A 22,507-nucleotide genomic window follows, 5' to 3' on the forward strand; every position below is an offset into this window, starting at 1 on the left:
GATGGCAGTGAGCTCCCGTAGCAGGTAGAATGGGCGACACTTGATCGCCAGATGTTCCAGGTCGGAGGAGCAGGACTGGGACGTGACCGTCACGTCTGTGCACCATGATGAACTGATGATGACACGAATGCAGTGGGTGTAGCCATTGAGCTGCAGCGCCGTGTCCAGAAGGTCTGCACTAAAGTCAAACAAGTACAAATGAATTGCGATTGAGTCTATGAATAGTGAGAAGGAGAGAGGTACATGAGCAGGTGTTCAATGTTGATATGTGTTACAGAAGAGAATTTACCATGGCATATACTTTTTCTTTTCAAAATATATTTATTTCAATAAAGAACTTGTACAAATAAAAAGGGTACAATTCAATTAGATCGTATGGACAGTTATATAAACTAAAGATATTCTGCATATCACTAACTGCATAAATTGTAAATCCTATCCATAATTGATATTCTAAATTAGTATGTATTTTTTTTGGGAGGCATTTACTTTTTTCACACACTAAACTTGCAATTTGCTGGATCCTGCATGGTCTTTGGAACGTGCAACCTACAAATGCACTTGAACTCATCGTTCCTTTTAAAAGATACAGTAATTCTATATTGTTTATTCAATGGGTTTCATTGGACAAGGAACCACAATGTATGAGACAATAAGACATAGGAAGAAAATACATAGTAAATATTTGAGTTTTATTATCTTCAATATTTTACTTCCTCTGCACATGAATGTTTCAGATTTATTGACATCACATACCATCCTGAGATTCTTTTTCTGTGGATAAAGCAGAATTACAACTTACTGGTAATAATTTAAAAAAAACTGCACATAGTGTAAACATGTAAACAGATAGCGAAAGGCTCTGAGTTTGTTGTTGAGCAGTCTGATGGTGGAGGGGTAGCCACTGTTGGTATGAGTCATATGACACCTAGACCTCTTTCCTGATAGCATCAGCGGGAACAGAGCGTGTGCTGGGTGGTGAGCGTCTTTGATGATCGCTGCTGCTCTCCATTGGCAGCGTTCCCTGTAGATGTTCTCAATGGTAGGGAGGGTTTTGCCAGTGATGTGATGTCACATAATTGGCACATTATGGATTTGGAATTGATTTCCTGAAAAACCACTGAAGATGGGGCAAATGTAAACCTGCTGCTTAATCATTAATGAAGCAACAGACAGTCATTTTATGCAGAATTCAAAATACGTATTAAAATCAATTTTTGTTAAATCTTGGGTTTAACTCTTTGATTGCAATATTGCTTCAATGTTTGTGGCTCTTAAATGAGTGTGGTTTATAAATGGAAACACAGGAATCTGCAGATGTTGGAATCTGCAGCAAAAATTGAGCTGTGGGTCAGGCAGGATCCATGGGGGCAAAAGGATGGTCAAAGTTTTGGGACGAGAACCTGCATCATGACTGAGAGTGTAAAAGGAAGGTGGCCAATATAAAGAGGTGTGGGAGAGAGTTGAAGTAGGAGTTGGAAAATGAGAGGTGAATTCATGTGAGAATGTTTATTGGACAGATGGAGCTAGGAAGGGATAGTTGAAGGTAGTGGCAGAGGCTGGAACATGATGTGGAGACAACAAAGGGCTAACAAGGAAGGAAGATGAAGAATGCAAGGGTGGGCAGGTGGAATAAGCGGTTCCCATGAGCTGTGTGTGTGGGTGATAGGCAGATGGAATCACAGGGTAGAGGTTAAGGAAGTTGGGGAATAGAGGGTTGTGTGTTTAGAAAGATAATTGTGTGATGGAGGATGTGGGAGGGGGGGTGGTGGAGAGAGGTGGCGAGGAGGTGGAGATGTACAGTGCCCTCCATAATGTTTGGGGCAAAGATGCTTTTTCCCCTTCATTTTCCCCTGCGCTCCATAGGTTTTAAATTTGTAATCAAACTATTCACGTGAGTAAAATGCACATTCCAGATTTTATTCAAGGTTATTTCTGTAAATTTTAATTTGACTTTGTAGAGATTACAGCAGTTTTCAACATAAACCCCTCATTTCAGGGGACCATAATATTTGGGAAATAGCAATGCTATGTATATTAGTCATGTTTAGTACTTTGTTGCATGTCCCTTGCATGCAATGACTGCACTAAGTCTGTTATTCATTGACATCACCAGGTACTGAGTATCTTTTCTGATGATGCTCTGCCCGGCCTCAACTGCATCCATTTTCAGCTCCTGTTCATTTCTGGGGCTTGTCCTCAGTTTAAGGAAGTCACAATCAATTGGAATGCGATTGGGTGACTGCCATGGCCATTCAAGAATTTTCCAGTTTTTTAGCTTTGAAAATTCCTTTGTTGCTTCAGCAGTTTTGCTGTAGAATGAAGTGCTGTCCAATGAGTTTGAAGGTATTGCTTGAACTTGAGCAGGTAAGATGATTCTATACACCTTGGTATTTATTTTGCTATTGTCATCAGCAGTTACAACATCAATGAAGATAAGTGCACCAGTACCTGTGGCACCCATATGAGTCCAGGCCATAACAACCCCACGACCATGTTTCACAGATGAAGTGGTTTGTTTTGGATCTTGGGCAGTTCCTTTACGCCTCCACATTTTTCTCTTTCCTTTATTCAGATAGAGATTTATCTTGCTCTCATTTATCCACAAGATGTTTTGTATCCAGAATACTGTTGGCTCTTTTTAATACTTTTTGGCAAACTAATTGGGCCATCCGGTTTCTGTGGTCAATTGGTGGTTTGTATCTTGCAGCGTAGCCTCTGTATTTCTGCTCACGAAGCCTTCTGCGGACAGTAGTCATTGACACATCCACCCCTGCCTCTTGAAGAGTGTTTCTGATCTGTCCGATAGGTGCTTGGGGATTTTTCTTCATTATGATGTGAATTATTCTGTCATTAACAGTGGAGATCTTCTGTGGCTCACCAGTCCATTTGTAATTACTGAGTTCACCAGTCTGCTCTTTCTTCCTAATGATGTTCTAAACAGCTGATTTTGGTCGTCCTAAGGTTTGGGTAATGTCTCTTACTGCTTTATTTTTGTTTTTCAGCCTCATAATGGCTTCTTTGATTCTTATTGGCATAACTCTGATCCTCAGGTTGAAAAATGGCGATTACAGACTTCATGTGAATGTGATCTGAAGAGAGAGTTAGGCAAGCTCAACCCACGGAAAGCAGCTGGACCAGATAACATTTCTGGCAAAGTGCTTAGAGGATTTGTGGCTTTACTTACAGATGTTCTCACTTACATCTTTAACATCTCCCTGAGGAGCACTGTGGTCCTAACGTGCTTCAAACCTGTTGCCTGTGTTCTGCCTCAACCGCCTGTTGCACTCACGTCCATCGTCATTAAGTGCTTCGAGAGGCTTGTCGTGGGGCATATCAAGCTTCTGCTGACCCCATCACTGGAACCCCTGCTGTTTGCATCAAAATCCAATCGCTTTACTGAGGATGCCATTGCCACTGGCCTCCATCTAGCCCTCACCCACCTGGAAAATAAAGACTTCTATGTTCGAATGCTGTTTATCGACTTCAGTTCAGCATTCAACGCAATCATACATCAATACCTGATAGGGAAGTCGAGCCTAAATACCTCCCTCTGCAATTGGATTCTTGACTCCTTGTCGGGGAGACCTCAAGCAATCCGATCGGTGGCAGCACTTCCAAGACCCTCACACTGAGCATGGGGTGCGTGCTTAGTCCATTGCTGTTCACTCTGCTGACCCATGACTGGGCAGTTAAACACAGCTCAAACCACATCATCAGGCTTGCTGACGACATAACCGCGGTGGGCCTAATTAGTAAGAATAAGGAGTCAGCGTACAGAGATGAGGTGCAGTTGCTAACAGACTGGTGCAGAGCCAACAACCTGAATGTTAATAAAACAAAAGAGATGGTTGTTGACTTAAGATGGCCCCTGGGGGATCTACACTCCGCTGACCATTGACAGCTCCACCATTGAGGTCTTCAAGAGCATCAAGTTCCTTGGAGTGCACTTGGCAGAGAAGCTCACCTCGTCCCTTAACATCAGCTCCATAGCCAAGAAAGCCCAGCAGTGGCTCTAATTCCTGCAAAGGCTGAGGAAAGTTCATCTCCCACCCTCCACCCTCACTGCATTCTACAGAGGATGTATTGAGAGCATCCTGTGCAACTGCAGCACTGCCTGGTTTGGAAGCCATACCTCCTTGGACCTCAAGACACTGCAGAGGATAGTGAAGTCAGCGGAAAAGATCATTGGGGTCTCTTGTTTCACCATAACCATAACCCTAACCCTAACCCTAACACTCAATGCAGGTGAAAGGCCATAAACATTGTGAAGGACTCCACATAACTCTCACATAAACTGTTCTCTCTTTTGCCATCTGATAGGAGGTACTGTAGCACTTGGGTCATTACATCCACATTGGGCAACAGTTTTTTTCCCCCATGCCAACAGGCTCCTGAATTCCCAGACCAAATGTGGATAGTAACTTTTACTGTATACATCCTAATATTTCAATGTGTTTAACTTCTATTCTAACTTATATTTATGTTAATATGCTCTGTGGTCCTGGAGAAGTGCTATCTCATCTTTGCGAGCATGGTGGGAATGATAAATAAAGGTGACTTGACAAATGTGATCAAAAGCTTAGATGCAAGCCTAGCTCTCTTATACCTGCACCAATGAGGCAATTAAACATATCTGAGTACTCTCAAACATCTATGAAGCAAAAATTGCCCAAACATTATGGAGTCCTGAAATGGGGGAACTATGTTTAAAAAGTGCTATAATTTCTATATGATCAAACCAAAATGTGTACAAATAACCTTGAATAAAATCTGGAATATGCATTTTAATCACATGTGCATTGTTCGATTTTTATTTTTTTTAAATTAAAACTGTGGACCAAAGGGGAAAATAAAAGTATCTCTTTCCAAAACATTATGGAGAGCACTGTGTATCTATTGTCCAATCTCAGGTAATCCACATACATACAGACACACAAACACACATAAACCGTGAGCACAGACATACATATATATATATATATATATATATATATTTCTTTTTCTTTGGCTTGGCTTCGCGGACGAAGATTTATGGAGGGGGTAAAAAGTCCACGTCAGCTGCAGGCTCGTTTGTGGCTGACAAGTCCGATGCGGGACAGGCAGACACGGTTGCAGCGGTTGCAGGGGAAAATTGGTTGGTTGGGGTTGGGTGTTGGGTTTTTCCTCCTTTTCCTTTTGTCAGTGAGGTGAGCTCTGCGGTCTTCTTCAAAGGAGGTTGCTGCCCGCCAAACTGTGAGGCGCCAAGATGCACGGTTTGAGGCGTTATCAGCCCACTGGCGGTGGTCAATGTGGCAGGCACCAAGAGATTTCTTGACAGCTTCGAGTCCATGCTGCTGAAGATCCAGCTGCGCTGGATGGGTCACGTCTCCAGAATGGAGGACCATCGCCTTCCCAAGATCGTGTTATATGGCGAGCTCTCCACTGGCCACCGTGACAGAGGTGCACCAAAGAAAAGGTACAAGGATATTGCAGAGTGAGGTGCTGTTCCTCCAAAGTGCGTTTGTTCTCAGCCTGGTAGGGGAGAAGGTAGGTGACTCGGTGGAGAATAGGAAAGGAACCTAAGACGGTTTGCAATTATTTTTTGCTTATTTTATTTAAAAGACAATATAATGGAATATGATTAAACAAACATGCATATAACTGCATCACACTAAATTATAGTCAGTCCATTTGTGGAAAACAATATCTAAATATTAATCTAAAAAAATAAAATTCAAGCAGAACTAAACCTTCTGTTCGTGACTGAAATGTGCTGTAGCTTCTTGTAATGTAAAGTGGGTAGCTGGGCCATTGGAGAGAGTAGCTTAGAAATGAAATAAGTGACTTTAGGTTAATGTACATGCTTACCCAGAACAGCTACATGATGTTGAATGATGGTGGGTATATCAATTTTCCAAGAATACTGGAGCCTTTGTCCACTTTAATGTGAGGGATAATCAATTGAACCATGATGTGCTTTTTGAGAAAAATATTAGATTATACTATATTTGGTCATGCCATTGGACTATGGGCTGAACAAGAATCTCTTAACTCTGAATCTTGCTGTTCAAAAGAAAATTTAATTCCATACATTTAAATATAATTACTGACATTAGTGTGTCATAAGAATATACATTTTCCAAACCCAGTTATTCCAAATTTAAATCTTTAATTAGTTCTAAATTTCTTCATTGGTAGTTCTCTCCAGAAAAAAAAGTTTCATTGAAAGAATTAGTTCAGCCACCTGCGACATGATCCCTGCTCCTCCCCTCTGCCTTCCACAGGGACTGCTCCCTCTGTGACTCCTTCTCCACTCCTCTTTTCCTCTCCAATTGTCCCCTTGCCACCTAACCCTGCAACACTTCACCTGTGAATCTGCAGGGGTCATCTACTGCAACCTGTGCTCCCATTGTGATCTCCTCTAAATTGGAGAGACTGGTTCAATTCCCTGCCTCATTCCTTCACTGTCATATCTGTCCGTGGTCTCATGCACTGCCATATGGAGACCACCACAAACTGGAAGAGGAACACCCATCTGGGCACCTTCCAACTGATGGCATTAACATTGATTTCTCCGGTTTCTGTTTACCCTCCCCCGGGTCCGCACCAGCGGCGGCGTTGCCTACAGCGGCACTGCCATTAGACGGTGCACGATGAAGGGATTTTAATGAAATATTTTCATCAGAATAGTCCATTCCATGCACCCTGGAAGTTGATGTCACAGATGGCAGTGCAGCTTTGGGTCTCATCCTTTTTCAACTGATCCTCTCTTGTTAAAGCAGACAATACCTTATATCAGGTGAGTGAGGGAGGTGTGGTCAAATTCATCAAAAAAATACCTGCTGCAGAGGTGAAAGTGTTCTGGGAATCACAGACTTGTCTCTGACTTTTGAGTAGAATTCTGTTTCAGCGAACAAATTCATGTACATATTGGCAATAGGAGAGAGAGCAAAGAATGATACTGGATTGCAATTTGCGAGGTTCTGCAGGGGATAGTTCTTATCAAATGGTTTGAAATTAAATATACTGAATAAATTGTCAGTTGAAATCAAAAATGACATGAAATGTCTTGAACATTGAAAAAGAAGTTGAAGGATTCGTAACAGTGTCAATGATCTGGTCGGAAGACATAAAAATAGCAAATGAAATTGACTACGGAGAAGTATGAGGTACTTCGGCAGAACAAACAAGACAATTGATTGTTCAATAAATGGTTCAATGTGGAGGAACAGGGAGAATCTTTTAGTCCAGTTCATAATTCTTGAAGGTACTTGATAGATGTTGGATGTTTAAAAAGCAAGTATTACCTGCTATTTTGTTTGGACAAGTCACAGCAAGAGGAGGACGGTCTTGCTAAAATTGCACACGTCAGACCCCATTTGGAGTGCTGTGGTCAAGGCTGAATAATTTTATTGACGAGGAAAGATTAGGCTGATGTTTTTCTTTTCTGTTGAATCCTTGGACAGTGGGAACAAAAAGAATTGCAACTGAACTTACCAGAATTGCACGGCACCAAACAAGCCTTCGGTCCCACCACATCCATCTCCGCTCAAGGAATTGGTGCACCTGAGCAACTTCCCTGCTTTTTATTTGTGCAAGAATGTGGCTAGTGATGACAGATCTTTGCTGTGCTCCATGATCTCCTTGGAGCTCTGTGCCCCAATGTACCAGGGTAGGATTCCTGTGACCTGCAGTCCAAATCCTACCCGAGCAGCAATAACAAATGAACCTAAATCATAATTTTTATGCACCCATCATTGATATGATTTGCAAAGTCAGTATCCAATGAATGGCAAGCATATATGTGCCAATATCAGGCATTTTTATTACAATTTAGCTTGGTTAGCTGTGTTCTTGAATGAGTTATAAATCTGAATTCACATTAGAACACAGCAAAAAAAAGCTGGACTGACACATTACTATTGATGGAGTGCTGAGTTGTCACACCACGGAAAGTAATTTACTACACATGAATTGCTGCAGGACAGTATGGTGCCACATAAATTGCAAGTTTCTTCTGTGCATGTGAGATTCTTTGAAATGAAATGAGAAGTTGTCGGTTAATAACTGTTTATTTCTGCTGATGCCCCTTCTTGAAGGAAATGGCCACCTTGGTAGGAGGGCACAAGGAGTAACAACTTCATACTTGAAACCATATGGACGATGTTATGTTGTGTTCTTGAATGTGATTACATTCCCATGTCGGTACAACACCTAATCACACAGCATTGCTGTATGTAATTGGGTATGTTTTATTATCGTCTGCTGTTTATCAGAAAATGAAGAGGCACCAATGTTCCCATAGCATTAATGAGAAGCAAGACTACCAAGCAAAGCAATTCCTCATTAATCTCAATGTGCAATTTATCGTTGTTTGTCAGTGACATGTTTGCACACTGCATTTGTTGAATGCATGCTACCTGTAGTTTTAAAAATAGTATCATTTCAGCGAATGGGTAAAAATGATGGGTGCATAAAAATTATGATTTAGGTTCATTTGTTATTGCTGCGATGGTCGGATTTGGACTGCAGGTCACAGGAATCCTACTCTGGTACATTGGGGCACTGAGCTCCAAGGAGAGCATGGAGCACAGCAAAGATCTGTCATCACTATCCACAAATGAAAAGCAGGGAAGTTGCTCAGGTGCACCAATACCTTGAGCGGAGATGGGCAAAAACTTTCATGGGGAATGAAAGCAGGCTTAGTTTGGATGGAAGTCCTCATGACTATTTCAGCTTTTAAAAAAAAATTAGTAACTGATCAAGGTGGTTTTATGGCATTCTGCTCTTGGAGCAGTGGCCACTCAGCCATAGGATCGATATCATAAAGATGGACTATTTGCCAAAGGGATTTAAGAGAACGTTACTGGGATTAGTAGGTTTGAATTACAAGAGTAGGCTGGATTGGCTGGGAGGTTTCTCCTTGGAGTGTAGGAGGCTAAGGCGGGACCGTATAAAATCACGAGTGCATCAAAAAGATAAATATTCATCATCTTTTCCACAGGTCAGAGGGTTTGGATTTAAAGTGAGAAGATAAAGATTTAAAAGGGATCTGAGTGCCTCCTTCACACAGAGGATAAATGGAATTAATTGGGCAGAGGAAGAGATGGAGACGGGGACTATTGTAAACTTAAAAGATATTCAGGCAGGGATGTGGAAAGGAAATGTTTGAAGGAATATGGACTGAACACAAACAAATTGGATTATCTTTTTTAGCATGGATAAGTTGAGCTGATAAGTCTGTATTCATGCTGTAGAATTCTATGACTATTTGATCCATGAGACCGGATTTCATCATGAAGCAGCCTCCCAAATTCTATTGGGAGTTCATCGTGGATGAATGTTATGGCGACAGCTGGGTTTGTGGTGAGAGTCAGGCAGTCAGACCTTTTATTAAGCATTGCAGAAGAGGATTTGATCTCATAGCCACAAGCCAAGGGACTGATGTAATGCGCAAGACACTGGATTTCTTTCAAAAGGATTCCAGCTCACAGGAGGCAGCTCATGGACAAACGTTGAAAGTTCTTAACTGAGCTTGTTCAGGATATATCGCTGGTGCTGAACCTCACCAATGTTTTGGAGAATAAAAGTTTGTCTGCATGTTTTGGTGGACGCACGTAACCAGTGACTGTGGAAGTAACCACTGCCTTTAAATTGGGCCACTAGATCCTTCCATGAATGCGTGGCTGCTTGGCTCTGACTCTCGTGGTGACTTCAAAGTTTAACGTGCTTGTGATTCTCAATATACACCAAAATGTTCATTCATTATTGTTCACCATAAAACCTTCTCCAGATGTCTGTAAAATAAGCAAATAGCTGACACTATTGCTATTATCTCCTATTCAGATCTCGAAGCAAACCAAGCAACTGCTGAATAAGCAAGATGCTGGCTGCTGTAAGAGTGCTTCCCTTGACTATTTTTAATCTGGAGGCTCATTCTTCCACTTCTTTGATCTGTCTTACCACAACAATATGCTGAATTAAGGTTGGGAACACTGTCCAGATTAAGATGGAGCTTGCCATTTTACAGTAGACAACACTCTTTCCCTTTCCCTCACTGACCTTCCAGGGTTTTGTTATTGCAGCAAAATTGAAATGTTTGATTTCATAAATTCTGGAATATCAAACTGGAGGAATTTTATTTATCAAAAGCTTGCTTGCATTTGTTAACTCTCTCCTGATAGGACATTTGCAGATGCACATTTCAAGGTTTTTGGGCACAGTTTGTTCAGTGTTGTGGCTGCAGAGCCATGGAATAATTCTCGAATTCATGACGTGTGCTATTGTTGGAAATGCTGGAAATGAAAGTCGACCTTGGTCTTGGTGTACGATTGTTGCAAATCTATTACAAAATGAGATGAAACCTGCACCCGATAGAGAAAGCGGGTTGGGATGAACATTTTAAATGAACACATTTTCTTCAGAAGCAGGAGATGTGAATGATTGCATGGAGCTGAGCCAAAAGAAAGTAATACTTGATTTCAATCTCCCTATTCTTCATTTCCCATGCACTCTGGAGATTCCAGTTTTGGTCCTTGTTTTTTCCTCCTCCTCTCACAGTGTTACCTTGAGATAACAAGAGTTGTACCTTTGTTGCAGTATTAGTAAGAAAATTGTGAGACCAGCTTGCCTTATATTTTAAAGATCCTTCAGATTTTATTAATGTGCTCCATGAACAAGTCTTCATTTCTCGTGATCAGAAATATGACCTTTCATGTAATTGCCTCCAGAAATATTATGCACAGAAGGTGTTACCCTTGCCATGTTCTTTAGAAACACAAAGAACATCATGATCTCTCTAAAATTGGTGTAAAGTAACATTCTGAAAGACCATTTTGTTCTTGCTGAAACCTGCACATGACTGTCTAAATAATAGCCAGGAATCTTTTCTTTGGCTTGGCTTCGCGGACGAAGATTTATGGAGGGGTAAAGTCCACGTCAGCTGCAGGCTCGTTTGTGGCTGACAAGTCCGATGGGGGACAGGCAGACACGGTTGCAGCGGTTGCAAGGAAAAATTGGTTGGTTGGTTGGGGTTGGGTGTTGGGTTTTTCCTCCTTTGTCTTTTGACAGTAAGGTGGGCTCTGTGGTCTTCTTCAAAGGAGGTTGCTGCCCGCCGAACTGTGAGGCGCCAAGATGCACAGTTAGAGACGATATCAGCCCACTGGCGGTGGTCAATGTGGCAGGCACCAAGAGCTTTCTTTAGGAGGTCCTTGTACCTCTTCTTTGGTGCACCTCTGTCTCAGTGGCCAGTGGAGAGCTCGCCATAGAACACGATCTTGGGAAGGCGATGGTCCTCCATTCTGGAGACGTGACCTACCCAGCGCAGTTTGATCTTCAGCAGCGTGGATTCGATGCTGACGGCCTCTGGCATCTCGAGTACTTCGATGTTGGAGATGAAGTCGCTCCAATGAATGTTGAGGATGGAGCGGAGACAACGCTGGTGGAAGCGTTCTAAGAGTCGTAGGTGATGCCGGTAAAGGACCCATGATTCAGAGCCGAACAGGAGTGTGGGTATGACAACGGCTCTGTATACGCTAAACTAACTATATGAATTAATAAAATTAGTTGTGGAATACAGTTTTTGGTTCTTCTAACCAGTTTAAAATAAGTGAAATTTTTTTGAAGTCCTCAGAAATGTTTCATTATTTAAGCAAACCTCCCAAAATATTGCTTGAGAGATTTACAGTGCCATACCAAACCTGTTTAGCTTCCAGTACATCATGAAGAGAAAGAATTAAGGATGGCAAACTTAGTTGCATCTTTCTCTCTTAAATATTTAGATATTATTCCTAGTTAATCCAGTCTAACCATGTGAAGTAGTGACAGACCCATGATCCCTCTCAAATATTTGACCTGGGCCAATCTCATGAAGAAGGGGTTGACTCCCAGCAAGCTAGTTTGTGGGGCCTTGCTAAGCAGAAGTGGCTTGCTCAGTCCTGAATGGCCTTGACATTGAGAGGGTCCCTATTTACAGGTTGGTCAGTTGTTAAATAATCTGATGTGCAAGACTGTGCTGCTCCCAAGAGGGAAGATTGATTTATGGTCCCAGGCTTTACAATAAAGCTGTTAACTTAATGCCGAAACCAGACCTCAAATCAAAGCAAAAAATATCTTTGAATTACATCTTTGGTTGTACATAGGTTATGGAGTAAAATGGCCAGGCCCACAAGATCCATGCCAATTATCAAGCACCCTTTCAAGCTAATCCTATTTTACTTTTCTTGCATTCCCTTCAACTTCACCAAGATTTCACCACTCATCTGCACACAATTTACAGCAGACAATTGGCCAAATAACCTGGTATGTGGGAGGAAGGCAGTGCAGCTTGGGGACACCTGCACAAGCAGAATCGGAGCAAGCCAGTTCCACACAGCAGACCCTGGAGTCTGAATCTGGGAGGCGACAGCTGTACTGAGTGTGCCATGTGCTGTCACGGGGAGTAGCTGAGTTCTCTTGTGCACTGTTGATCATCACTGCTGATGTTCTCACTAATGGATATGATGACCTGAAATTCCTTTATAGACAGATACACAAACTTTAATCACAATCCACTCCAGACAGCTTGAAACAGGTGAAATACAAGAGCAGATGAAAATGGTATAGGTTGAAAATCTAAAGCCACAAATTGTTGGAGAAACTCAGCAGATCAGGTTGCATCTATGGAGAGAAGAAAATAACACGAAAGTTTCATGTTGATGACCTTTCACCAGAACTCAGATGGAGAATTCTAAGGACAAAGGGAAGATAGGGGGCCTGTACATCTGACCGTCAACTTAAATGAAATCTTTGCAGTAAGTTCCGACTTTCATGAAAGGAGTTGCTGGTGGTCCATTTTGCAATTTCCTCATAATGTTTGAATTTGTTTTGATTTAAAACTGTTGATTGGCACAGTTTTAAAAAAATTTACACACCTTTTCTTGGAATCGATGGGGGGGGGGAAGAAGGAATAATTTCCATTCCCAAGATTTTGTGTTGTTATCAGTAATTTTACCCAGGCAAAGTTGTTCCTGTACGTTCAAGTTAATTCCATTACTGCAGCAGTGTTGGAATCTGGCCATATTTATTGGTGACCTGCAGAATTTTGTTGTTTTTTTCTCATTGTGATTACCAAAGGCAGCAGGAAGCACAAAGCATGTGTTCTGCATTGATAACTTTGAAGAAATATGGACACATAATGAAGAATAGTTTTTAAAAAAAAAGCCAGGAGTAAATTTATTTTGAAGTAGATTTGCACTTGAATGGAGCAGCAAAGGATTAAATAATATTAAAAAATAATCTTTGTGTATGTGCAGCATTTGATTGAATTATTGAAGAATTGTGAAGATTCAAACCCTTCTATCTCAGCTTCCTATTCCTTACCCTGAGGCCATGCCCCCTAGTTCTTTGTAAACATCCTCATGAAACATCTCCCCATCAAACCTCCTCAGAATAATTTTGTTCAATAAAATGGCCTCTAGTTCTCCAGTAAGTGTGAAGCAATTCTGCTCTGTCTCTATTAAATTTATTTTGCAACTCCCATCTGTTTTATATTTTTTAAGTGAATCAATTGGCTTCCAAACTCCCCAAGAACCAAGAGGCCACTCGTGTTCATAGCAGTCTAAAACATTTACTGCTTGGATTATTGTTTTAGTGGGAAGAATTTTTCACATTTCATTCCCCTTCCTGAATGAAGGTCTCTTGTGCAAGGACTCCATTGTTAGATAGTTATCTTTCTCATACTCTTTGTTTTTGTCCATGCAAGTAACCTGTACCTTGCACCTGTTGGATAATGCCGAGGCATCTGTATCACCTTATCCTGGGTCTTCGAACCTGACAGGCTGAGTTACATCCCCTTGTTTCTGATCATTGTCCAAAAGTTGGATCGATCAAATTGGCTATGTGGCTCTTCCCTTCCTTGGGAGTCGCTGAATTTTTGCAACTCAACGTACTTCAGCATAAAGTTCACCAAGTTACCGTAGATGTAGTTGTTGGGTATCTCGCTCGCCTCCTTCAACGTGTGTTACAGCTGAATATTTTGCCATTCTCATCATAATCTTAAAATTAAATTAATTGAAATTAAAGTCTGTTTGCTTCATATGAAGTTAAACAAGAAAGTCTGCAAATTCTGTGGATGAGTGCAATTATAAATGTACTGCCCAGCAGGTCATGCAGCATCCATAGGAAGTAAAGGTTAACTAATGTTGGTGTCCAATTGCTTCCTATATATGCTATGTGACCTGCATTTTTTTTGAACTTTTTTGCCAATTCACAAATAAACCAGTTCTGAAAGGAACTCAGGATTCAAAAAGATAATTTCTCTTGTTTAATAAATGTCAGTGACTTTTTTTTAAAAATTGTAAGTAATGTAATAATTATGCTGTTGAGTTGAGTCATTATTGACATCTAAGCTGTGTGAAGGTTAAGAGCTATCTCGTAACCTCAGTGAGGCATGTAGTTGCTACCGTTACAAGCCCAAAGGATACCAAAACCCAGCAGCCATAGATATTCACTACGGCAAATGGTTATTTAAATAAAAGTTATTTTTAATTAACTTTAAACATGAAAATAGAATGAAACTTTAACTTAACTCTATTTACTTAACTAACCTGCATTAACCCCCTTCTAATTCTAAGCGCATGTATATGATGTGTGTGTAAATTTAAGAAAAGTTCTTTGGTTTACAGTTCAGTCTCACTTCTCCTTCTTCCAAGTTCTTTGGATGCAGGCAATTCTTATACTGTGCACAGAATTTAACATGTATAAAGTTCACCAGGCTTTGGTGCTCGAAAGGTAAATGTTTACTGCTCAGGAAGGTTCTTGTAGGGTTTGCAGAGAGAGATTTGTTGTTCCAGGATTTCCACAACTGATGTACCACCATTAGTCACCTCAATGTCTCGCTGATGAAACTTGTTCCATCAGGATTCTCCAGATGATAACCTTTCTTTCAGGCTACACAGAGTTCTTTTCTGTTCTGCTTATTCCAAGAGAAACATCAGACAGATAGCACTTCCAGCCATCTGTCACTCTGGAGCTTTCTGTTTCCAACCAGCTTTTCCTGGCTTATTTCAGCCGTGATTGTTCAGTCTCTCAGTGTCACACATACACTGGCTGAGAAAGCTTGTTGAGCTTGTCTCCTCTCTCTCTCTCTCTCTCTCTCCAACTGCCAACGACTAGAAAGCCCATGTGACTCTCTCACTTGCAAAAACCCCCCACCTTCTTCAGCAAACCATGGAGTTCTCCTTCTTGGACAAGCTGTTGTCTTAGGTAAACAAAACCCAGGTGTGACCTTTCTATGAACACTTTGTAAAAAGGACAGAAGCCTTGTAGTTATTCAACCAGCCAGCCTGTCTCCACTGTCTCCAATCCAAACAATGTCTATTCATTTCATGACCTCATTTCAATTAGCACCTATTTGTGAAATGTGCATAGCATTCTCCATTGTTTCTATAAAGTTTACTGAATATGAATTCTTCACTATTTCAAACAAGATCTGTTTTAAAATGTGTGTATGTATGTAACCTACTCTAATTTTACCAAATTCTCCCAATATTTATCCATTACACTACAGATTTTCTGATTGTCTAGCATATGTGTGACTGTTGTACTTCTGGTGGGTTGAAGAAGATGGTGCACAGCTAAACTGCCATGAAAAATTAGTTGGCCCAAAAAGGTGTGAATTTCACAATGGCATTCTTTCATTAACTACTGAAAATAGCGAGGGATAGGGCTCAGAGTTGTATACAATGGTGAAATATTGTAGATGTTGCCAATCTGAAAGAGAAGCAAAAATTCAGGAATAATAAACAGAAGAAACAGAACAGATCTGTGGAAGGTTTCTGAAAGGTCGTTGACCTAAAAAAGTTAATCAAAAGTGTTATTTGATCTACTTTTACTGTGGTTCATCCTGAGACCTTCACAAAATTAGGAGTGCCCTGAAAATTTTATTGTCCATGATATAGTTTTTAAGCATGATTATTGTTTGAAAGATGGTGATTAGCTGGGGTAGTGTAAGAGCTCCTCTAAGGCTCTTCACATAAGTTGAGAACTCTCTTAGCATTGAAGTTGAATGATATTTCTTGCAATATAACACTGGATTGTCGATGGTATTTGTTTGAGGCAGCCATTCTCACCTTTTTGTTTCGGCTTTGGCCCCCTTGGGACTTTGCTCAAAGTTTATGGGCTCCATCCCCGATGAAGCGGTTGTTTAGTTGGTTTCTTCCGTACTTATAACCATATAACTATTTACGAAGCAGAAACAGGCCATGTCGGCCTTTCAAGTCCGCACCGGTTCACTAGAACAACTCCACTAGCTCAAACTTCCCACTCACCACCAATAACCTTCCAACCCCCTCACCTCCATGTGCACATCCAACCTTCTCTTAAATGACAGAAGGGACCCTGACGCAACTATCTCATTCAGAAGTTCATTCCATTCTGCCACCACTCGCTGAGTGAAAAAACAACCTCTAATATTTCTCCTAAAGTACTGCTCCCTTACCCTTAACTCATGGCCTCTTGTTCCAACCTCCCCTGCCCTCAGGGGAAAAAGTCTGTTTATGTCTAGTCTATCTATTCTTTTCATAATTTTAAATACCTCTATCGTCCCCTCTCAGTCGGCTACGTTCCAATGAATAAAGTCCCAGTCTCCTTAATCTCTCCCTGTAATCCAGATGCTGTAAGCCAGGCAACATCCTTGTAAACCTTCTCTGCACCCTCTCCACCTTATCTATATCCTTTCGATAACTTGGAGACCAGAACTGAGCACCGTACTCCAAACCTGGCCTCACCAATGCCTTAAACAGCTGCAGCATCACCTCCCAGCTCCTATACTCTATACTATGATTTATGAAGGCCAGCAGACCATACGCCTTCTTAACCACCCTTTTCTCCGACTGACTACATAAAAATATCTTATGATATTAGTTTGTGCCCCCTCCCCCCCTTAAATATGCGGTGGGCTATTTGCCCCCTGTTGAGAATGGCTGATTTAAGGCACTGGAATGAGATTTGAATCTATTTCTTTATGATGTAGTGGTGGGACAGTGACTGTGTATGGGTATGCTTGAATCATAATCCCAGTTTTTAATATTCCACATATGGACGTAATGGATGATATCTTATTAGCATGTGGTTTTTAATTTTGTTACCAAATATATAATTCAACTTGTTGCCCTTGAGGTGCATGTCCTTTGTATACTTGACTAGAAATACCTGATGCATGGACAAGACATGCTGGCCCAGCTGTTTGGACTTGATTCCAGCAATCAAGTTCAAGCTTAATGTTACATGTACTAACAATGCAGTGATAGATGTTGTTTTGTGTGCAGACCAGTGAGACAGCTCAAATTAGTAAAAGAATGCAAGGGTACAGAATGGTACTGAGCTAAGGCAGCAGAATGTAACTATTTTGAATTTGCATTTGGCTCAGCTTTTCTGAATTGGTCGGCGATTGCTGTTTAAAGCTGCACTTTGTAATGCAGACTACAGTCCTCTTCCCCCCCCACACAGACGCACACCCTCCTCCGCAGTGAGTTGGAGATGCTGCTCTTTGAATGAGATATTGGTCCAGTTTTCCATTAGTTTATTCGTGTGAGTGTTAAAGATCATCAGAGAAGAAAGTTTTCCGGCCAACATTTCACACTCAACAAACACCAAAAAAAAACCAATGCATTCATCTTGTATTTGCTTCACACTAAATGACTGCTGCATTCATGCATGTAACTGCTTTCATGAAGCAGTTCCAGGAATGGATACTGTGCCAAATCACTTGCTGAGTAAAATGCTCCGTTCTCCAAAAGTTCTTGTTGACAGAAAGTTGTAGGTATTATTTTTGCACTCTGTTGGTTTTGGCCTGTTGATTTTCATGTCCATATTGTGTTGGAGATTTGTCTTGCTGCATGTTTACCGATCAAGACCACCTAGGTGGTACGTTGTCTCAATTTTCTTGACACCAGTCTCTATTTTCCTGCTTAACTATTGTTAATGACAACAATTTAAACGATTCTAAAATAGTACTGATATGAAAATGAGAATTAGGCAAATATGCACTTTATTCACAAGATGATTTGAACAAATCGTTACCTGAAAGTTTGTCATTTTGTGCCTGCAGGTGGAGTTTTTTTGTAACAGTCTGTAACTCATTCAGGTACGTTACATGCGGACTCCTGTGATCTTCCTTTATTATCTCGCCATTCAAGACGTGCACGAATTTGGAGAATGAAAGTTTCAACTATTATTAAACCTTGTTTAACTTCCCTTTGGCATTCAGCCAGTTCTATGTAAAATGCAGTTTGTTCCCATGTATAATTTATTGAAATAAAGAACCTCTGCAGCAGGACTGATATTAAAATAATCCCAACCTCAGTGACTGGGAAGTTCAGATTCATTCAATTGCACACAAGTATTTTTGAAGAAAATGGAAAATAATTGTTTCCAAGAACATTTTTATTTGGGTAAACAATCCCCTCCCCTCTCCAGGGAGTTGATGTCCCTTTTCTAAATCCTGCTTTTTTTTTTCATTTTCTGGTTTGAGTTCTGTTGTGACGTGAATTCTGACATGCAAAATGGGAAGGCAAGAGCTTTGCCCATATCAATTTTACTTCTTTCTTCTGAATTTCATAGCCTGTTGCACTGACTTGAAATTATTCCACTGTTTGCTTTTAAATTCCAGAGATTGTTTCATTTCCTTTTGCTCCTGCTCTCAGAAGTACAGAGTTTAAAACTGAACGATCATAACTTCTGACCATAAGTGAGATCCTAGGGTTACCTTCTTCAGGTTCAAGGTAATGGATTAAGATCATGTTTATTGCTTGTCTAAAGCTTGGAAAGATGAATTGTGCTCTTGCTGCTTTTGCCCATCCTGACTTTCTAACAATACCTGGTGAAAATTTAAAATAAAAATACAAATGTCAGAAGTCTGAAATAAAATAAGATGATGTTGGCAACTCACAGTGGGTCAATTAGCAATCATGGGAAAAGAAACAGCCTGTCAGGCCAAAGTCTCTTTGTCAGAATGGAGGAGAGAAAACAAGTTAGTTTTAAGTTGTGGGGAGGTTTGTGTAGAACTCCACATGGATGCTGACGGTGATGCCCATTTAAGTTAATCCCCTCTGCCTGCACATATTCCACATCACTCGATTCCCTGTCTGCTTCTGTCACCTCCTCTGGCAATGCATTCCAGGCACCTAAGATTATGTGTAAAAATAAAATATGCCTTGCACATCTCCTTTAAGCCTTTGGACTCCATGTTCCTATTTTCAGGGACGACCAACAAGCTCATGTACTCCATGTCTGCATTTTCCAGGACTGGTTTTGTACCCAACCACCTGCTCGTTCATACAAGTGTTTGTACTGTAGTTTACCCATGGACCCTGTTTGGAATATGGTTAAAGATATGATGGAGTCCAAAGGGTTAAACTTCCCCTCCCATTCCCAACTTTAGCCTAGCCCCTTTCGTATTTGATACTTCTGTTTTAGCAAAATGACTCTGGCCATCCACCCTCTGTGCCTCTTGTAATTTTATTTACTTCTTTCGTCTTTCTCAGCCTCTGCTGTAGAGAAAACAATGCAACTTTGCCCAACTCTCCTCACAGCGAATCCAGGCAACACCCTGGTGAACCTATTCTGCACCCACTCCAAAATCTCTATATTCTCCTAGTTTGGCAAACAGATCTGTATGCAATAAACTAGTGTGGGTTGATCACATTTAGATTACAGCCTGCAGCACGACTTCCCCAACTGATGAATGCAAGTATGCTGTATGCCATCTTTGACACCTTACCTACTTGCCACTCTCAAGGACCTGTAGCCTTGCACCCCAAGATGGCTCTATTCATCAATGCTCCTAAGGCCCCTGCCACTGACTGCTTATTTTGCTCTTTACCTTCCTGAATGCATCACTTTATTCTTGTTTGAGGCGCAGTCAACAATGGTAGAGTGGAAGCACCTGTGAAGCAACTCTGCCAACTTGTGAGAGGAGCTGAACCTAACCCTTACCCTACTAAGAGGGAGAAACTGGGTGCAAGAAATGGCAGGGTAGGAGAAAGAAAAGCTGAGATATGGGAATCAAAATAAGTATTGGAAATAAGAGCCCGTAAGTATTCAAGACATTAGTTTAATGGAGCACCTCCCTATTTTCAATATAGTGAGAGAACACATTATTACATTTATTGTAAGAATAATAATTGCCATGACATTGTCAATTGAAGTACATGATCTAAATTACATTTGAACAGAATGTCAAATATTTAAAGTCATTATGTTTCAAAATCCGAGTGGTTATTGTCAGTTACTTAATTAGTGCGGCAAGTTCAAAAACGAACAGTGAAGTGGAAAGAAGGTGGTAGATTTTAAATCTTGAAATGTTAAAATTACATTTTTAAAATTGATCCTTCTGTTAGATACCTGAGAGCCTTTACTCGAGTCCATAATTTTGGTCCATAAATTGTACTAAGGTGTTAACGAGGTGTGAAGCTGAGTGGCCTAATCCTAAACATGAGCATTAATGAGAGGTTGGATGTGAATAAAGGCTGTTTTATAGCACTGCCAGTGATACATTTTGATCACTTGGCCGGTGATGAGTGAAATGAGACAGCTTGGAGGATAATTAGTTGTTTGGATTGGTCCTCCTTTCTTTAAATAGGTGTGGTAGTCAAAGGACTAAAACAGTCATTGCAGAAATGGTGTGAACAGCAAGAACAGACTTTTGGAGCTTATTATTTACAAGGATGTTAACGGTTTGTGAGGTTCTTGGAGAATGTTTATGAAAACCTATGAAACATAATAAACAAGGAAATAAAGACAAAAAAAATTGCAGATGATGGAAATCAAAGATAAAAATCAAAAGTGCTTGAAAGGCTCAACAGGGCGACGCCACTTATGTTCCTTAATTGTGAAATGCTAATTGTGTTTTCCTTCCCACAGACGTGGATGAGTATTGCCAGGATTTTCTATTCTTGTATCAAACATAATACAGTAAAACCCCTGGTATCCGGCACCTGTGGGGATTAGTAGATGCCAGAAAGTGAGTTTTCCATTTGCTTGAGACTTGCTCTTACAATGCCTAATACATCTGCATTAAGAATAAACAGTTCAAAAGACAAAAGTACTATACTATACTTGCACTGAACAAACTTCATTTACATGAATATCTAAATCAAAAAGCATTTCACTTTATTTTCAGTCACATTCTTTGAAAACACTTAACCGTTGCTGCATCTGCAGGTTCCTCCCCCTCCACAGAGTCACCTGAAAGATGAATAACATTATAAATAATTACCTCTCTCCCCCAAGTTTACAGATAAAGCCCCTGACCGGGGTGACTCTTACTAAGCAGGGATAAGGAGACACTTAGAGAGGGGCATCAACCAGCTCTTCATTCATCCTGTGTGATGTCATTGCTGTTTCACACAAATATATTCAAACAGCTGCTATGAGCAAAACATGACCAAAGCACTCGGCTGGCTGAACCAGCAGCAATAGAAATTCACAAAGAGACTGTTATTGTTTTTCTTTTAAATCAATATATTAATAACTACTAAAAATATAATAAATGATCTAAGCTTAACCCCAATATGTGCATGCGTGCAATACCCAAACCATTACAGCTTTGGTATAATTCTGGAAAGTCATTCCAAATTTCATTTTTAAAAGTCCATAGTTAAAACGCAGACTTTCAAACTGATGCCCAGAAGTAATTACAAAGGAGGTGGAAGAGGCTGAGTGACTGGACTACTGAAAACTAACGAAACCTTGTGGAGAAATCCTTTCGGGTGAATGGTTGTCACAAATCCCCTTTCCTTGTGTGGGGAAATGAAACTAGTGACTTCCAAACCCCAGGCAGGAGTCAGTCGAAATGACCATTACTTTGGTCACGATCTGAAGCAGCAATTCTTCTGCTTTCAAAATCCAGATATGGGTCAAGCAAAGTGACCTTATCTTTGGTCACGGTGGTTCAATGATTCCCCTGACAGAGCATCAGCTGAATTGTCCATTTCACACAAAGTTACTCCACCCTCTGTGTTCATCAGATGGCTGGTCATCTCACATACCTCTCCCCCACCTGCTTTCCTGGATAAACAACCATTGTTCTCTCTCTTCCTTCAGAGCATTAATTTTGTTTATAGTTTGTACATGATGGTGCCATCCAGTCTCACTACAACTGTGAATGTTTTCACCCTGTATTAACCCTTAAAGTAACAGACACACTAAATAAAACAGGACCTCGTAATACTATCGTTTTTTTAAAATACTGTATTTTTTCATTTTTTCCATAAATATATTCATAGTCTTTAAACTTTTATATTTGTAAAATATATATTAAATATTTACAAAAAAAGGAAACAGAAAAAGTTCACCCTTTTTCCCGCCCCCCACCCCCATTTCCCAATATAATATAACTTTTCGTACTGTCGGAGCTCTCATTTCTTTCATAATTCTTTTTTTCTGGGATATCACATCTTTACATACTTTGAAAGGTCAGGTTTACAATTGGACCCCGAAATAATCTAAGTATGGTTGCAATATCTTAATGAAAGTGTCATATTTA

The 22,507-nt window shown here is 40.5% G+C and overlaps 1 protein-coding gene and 1 long non-coding RNA gene across 2 annotated transcripts in view; one reads left to right on the top strand and one right to left on the bottom strand.

The window, feature by feature from the left end:
• The window catches only part of sdk1a (sidekick cell adhesion molecule 1a), a 681,074-nt gene that overhangs the window by 85,659 nt on the left and 572,908 nt on the right, over positions 1-22,507 (top strand). The gene's annotated exons all lie outside the window — the stretch shown is intronic.
• Positions 18,388-21,332, bottom strand: LOC138747495 (uncharacterized). The gene is made up of 2 exons (XR_011347519.1): positions 21,239-21,332; positions 18,388-18,838 (listed from the first exon to the last, which is right to left on the bottom strand). It is a non-coding gene; the product is annotated as an uncharacterized lncRNA (long non-coding RNA).

This window comes from Narcine bancroftii, chromosome 12 (genome assembly GCF_036971445.1).
Source record: "Narcine bancroftii isolate sNarBan1 chromosome 12, sNarBan1.hap1, whole genome shotgun sequence".
In the NCBI taxonomy this organism is placed as follows: Eukaryota; Metazoa; Chordata; class Chondrichthyes; order Torpediniformes; family Narcinidae; genus Narcine; species Narcine bancroftii.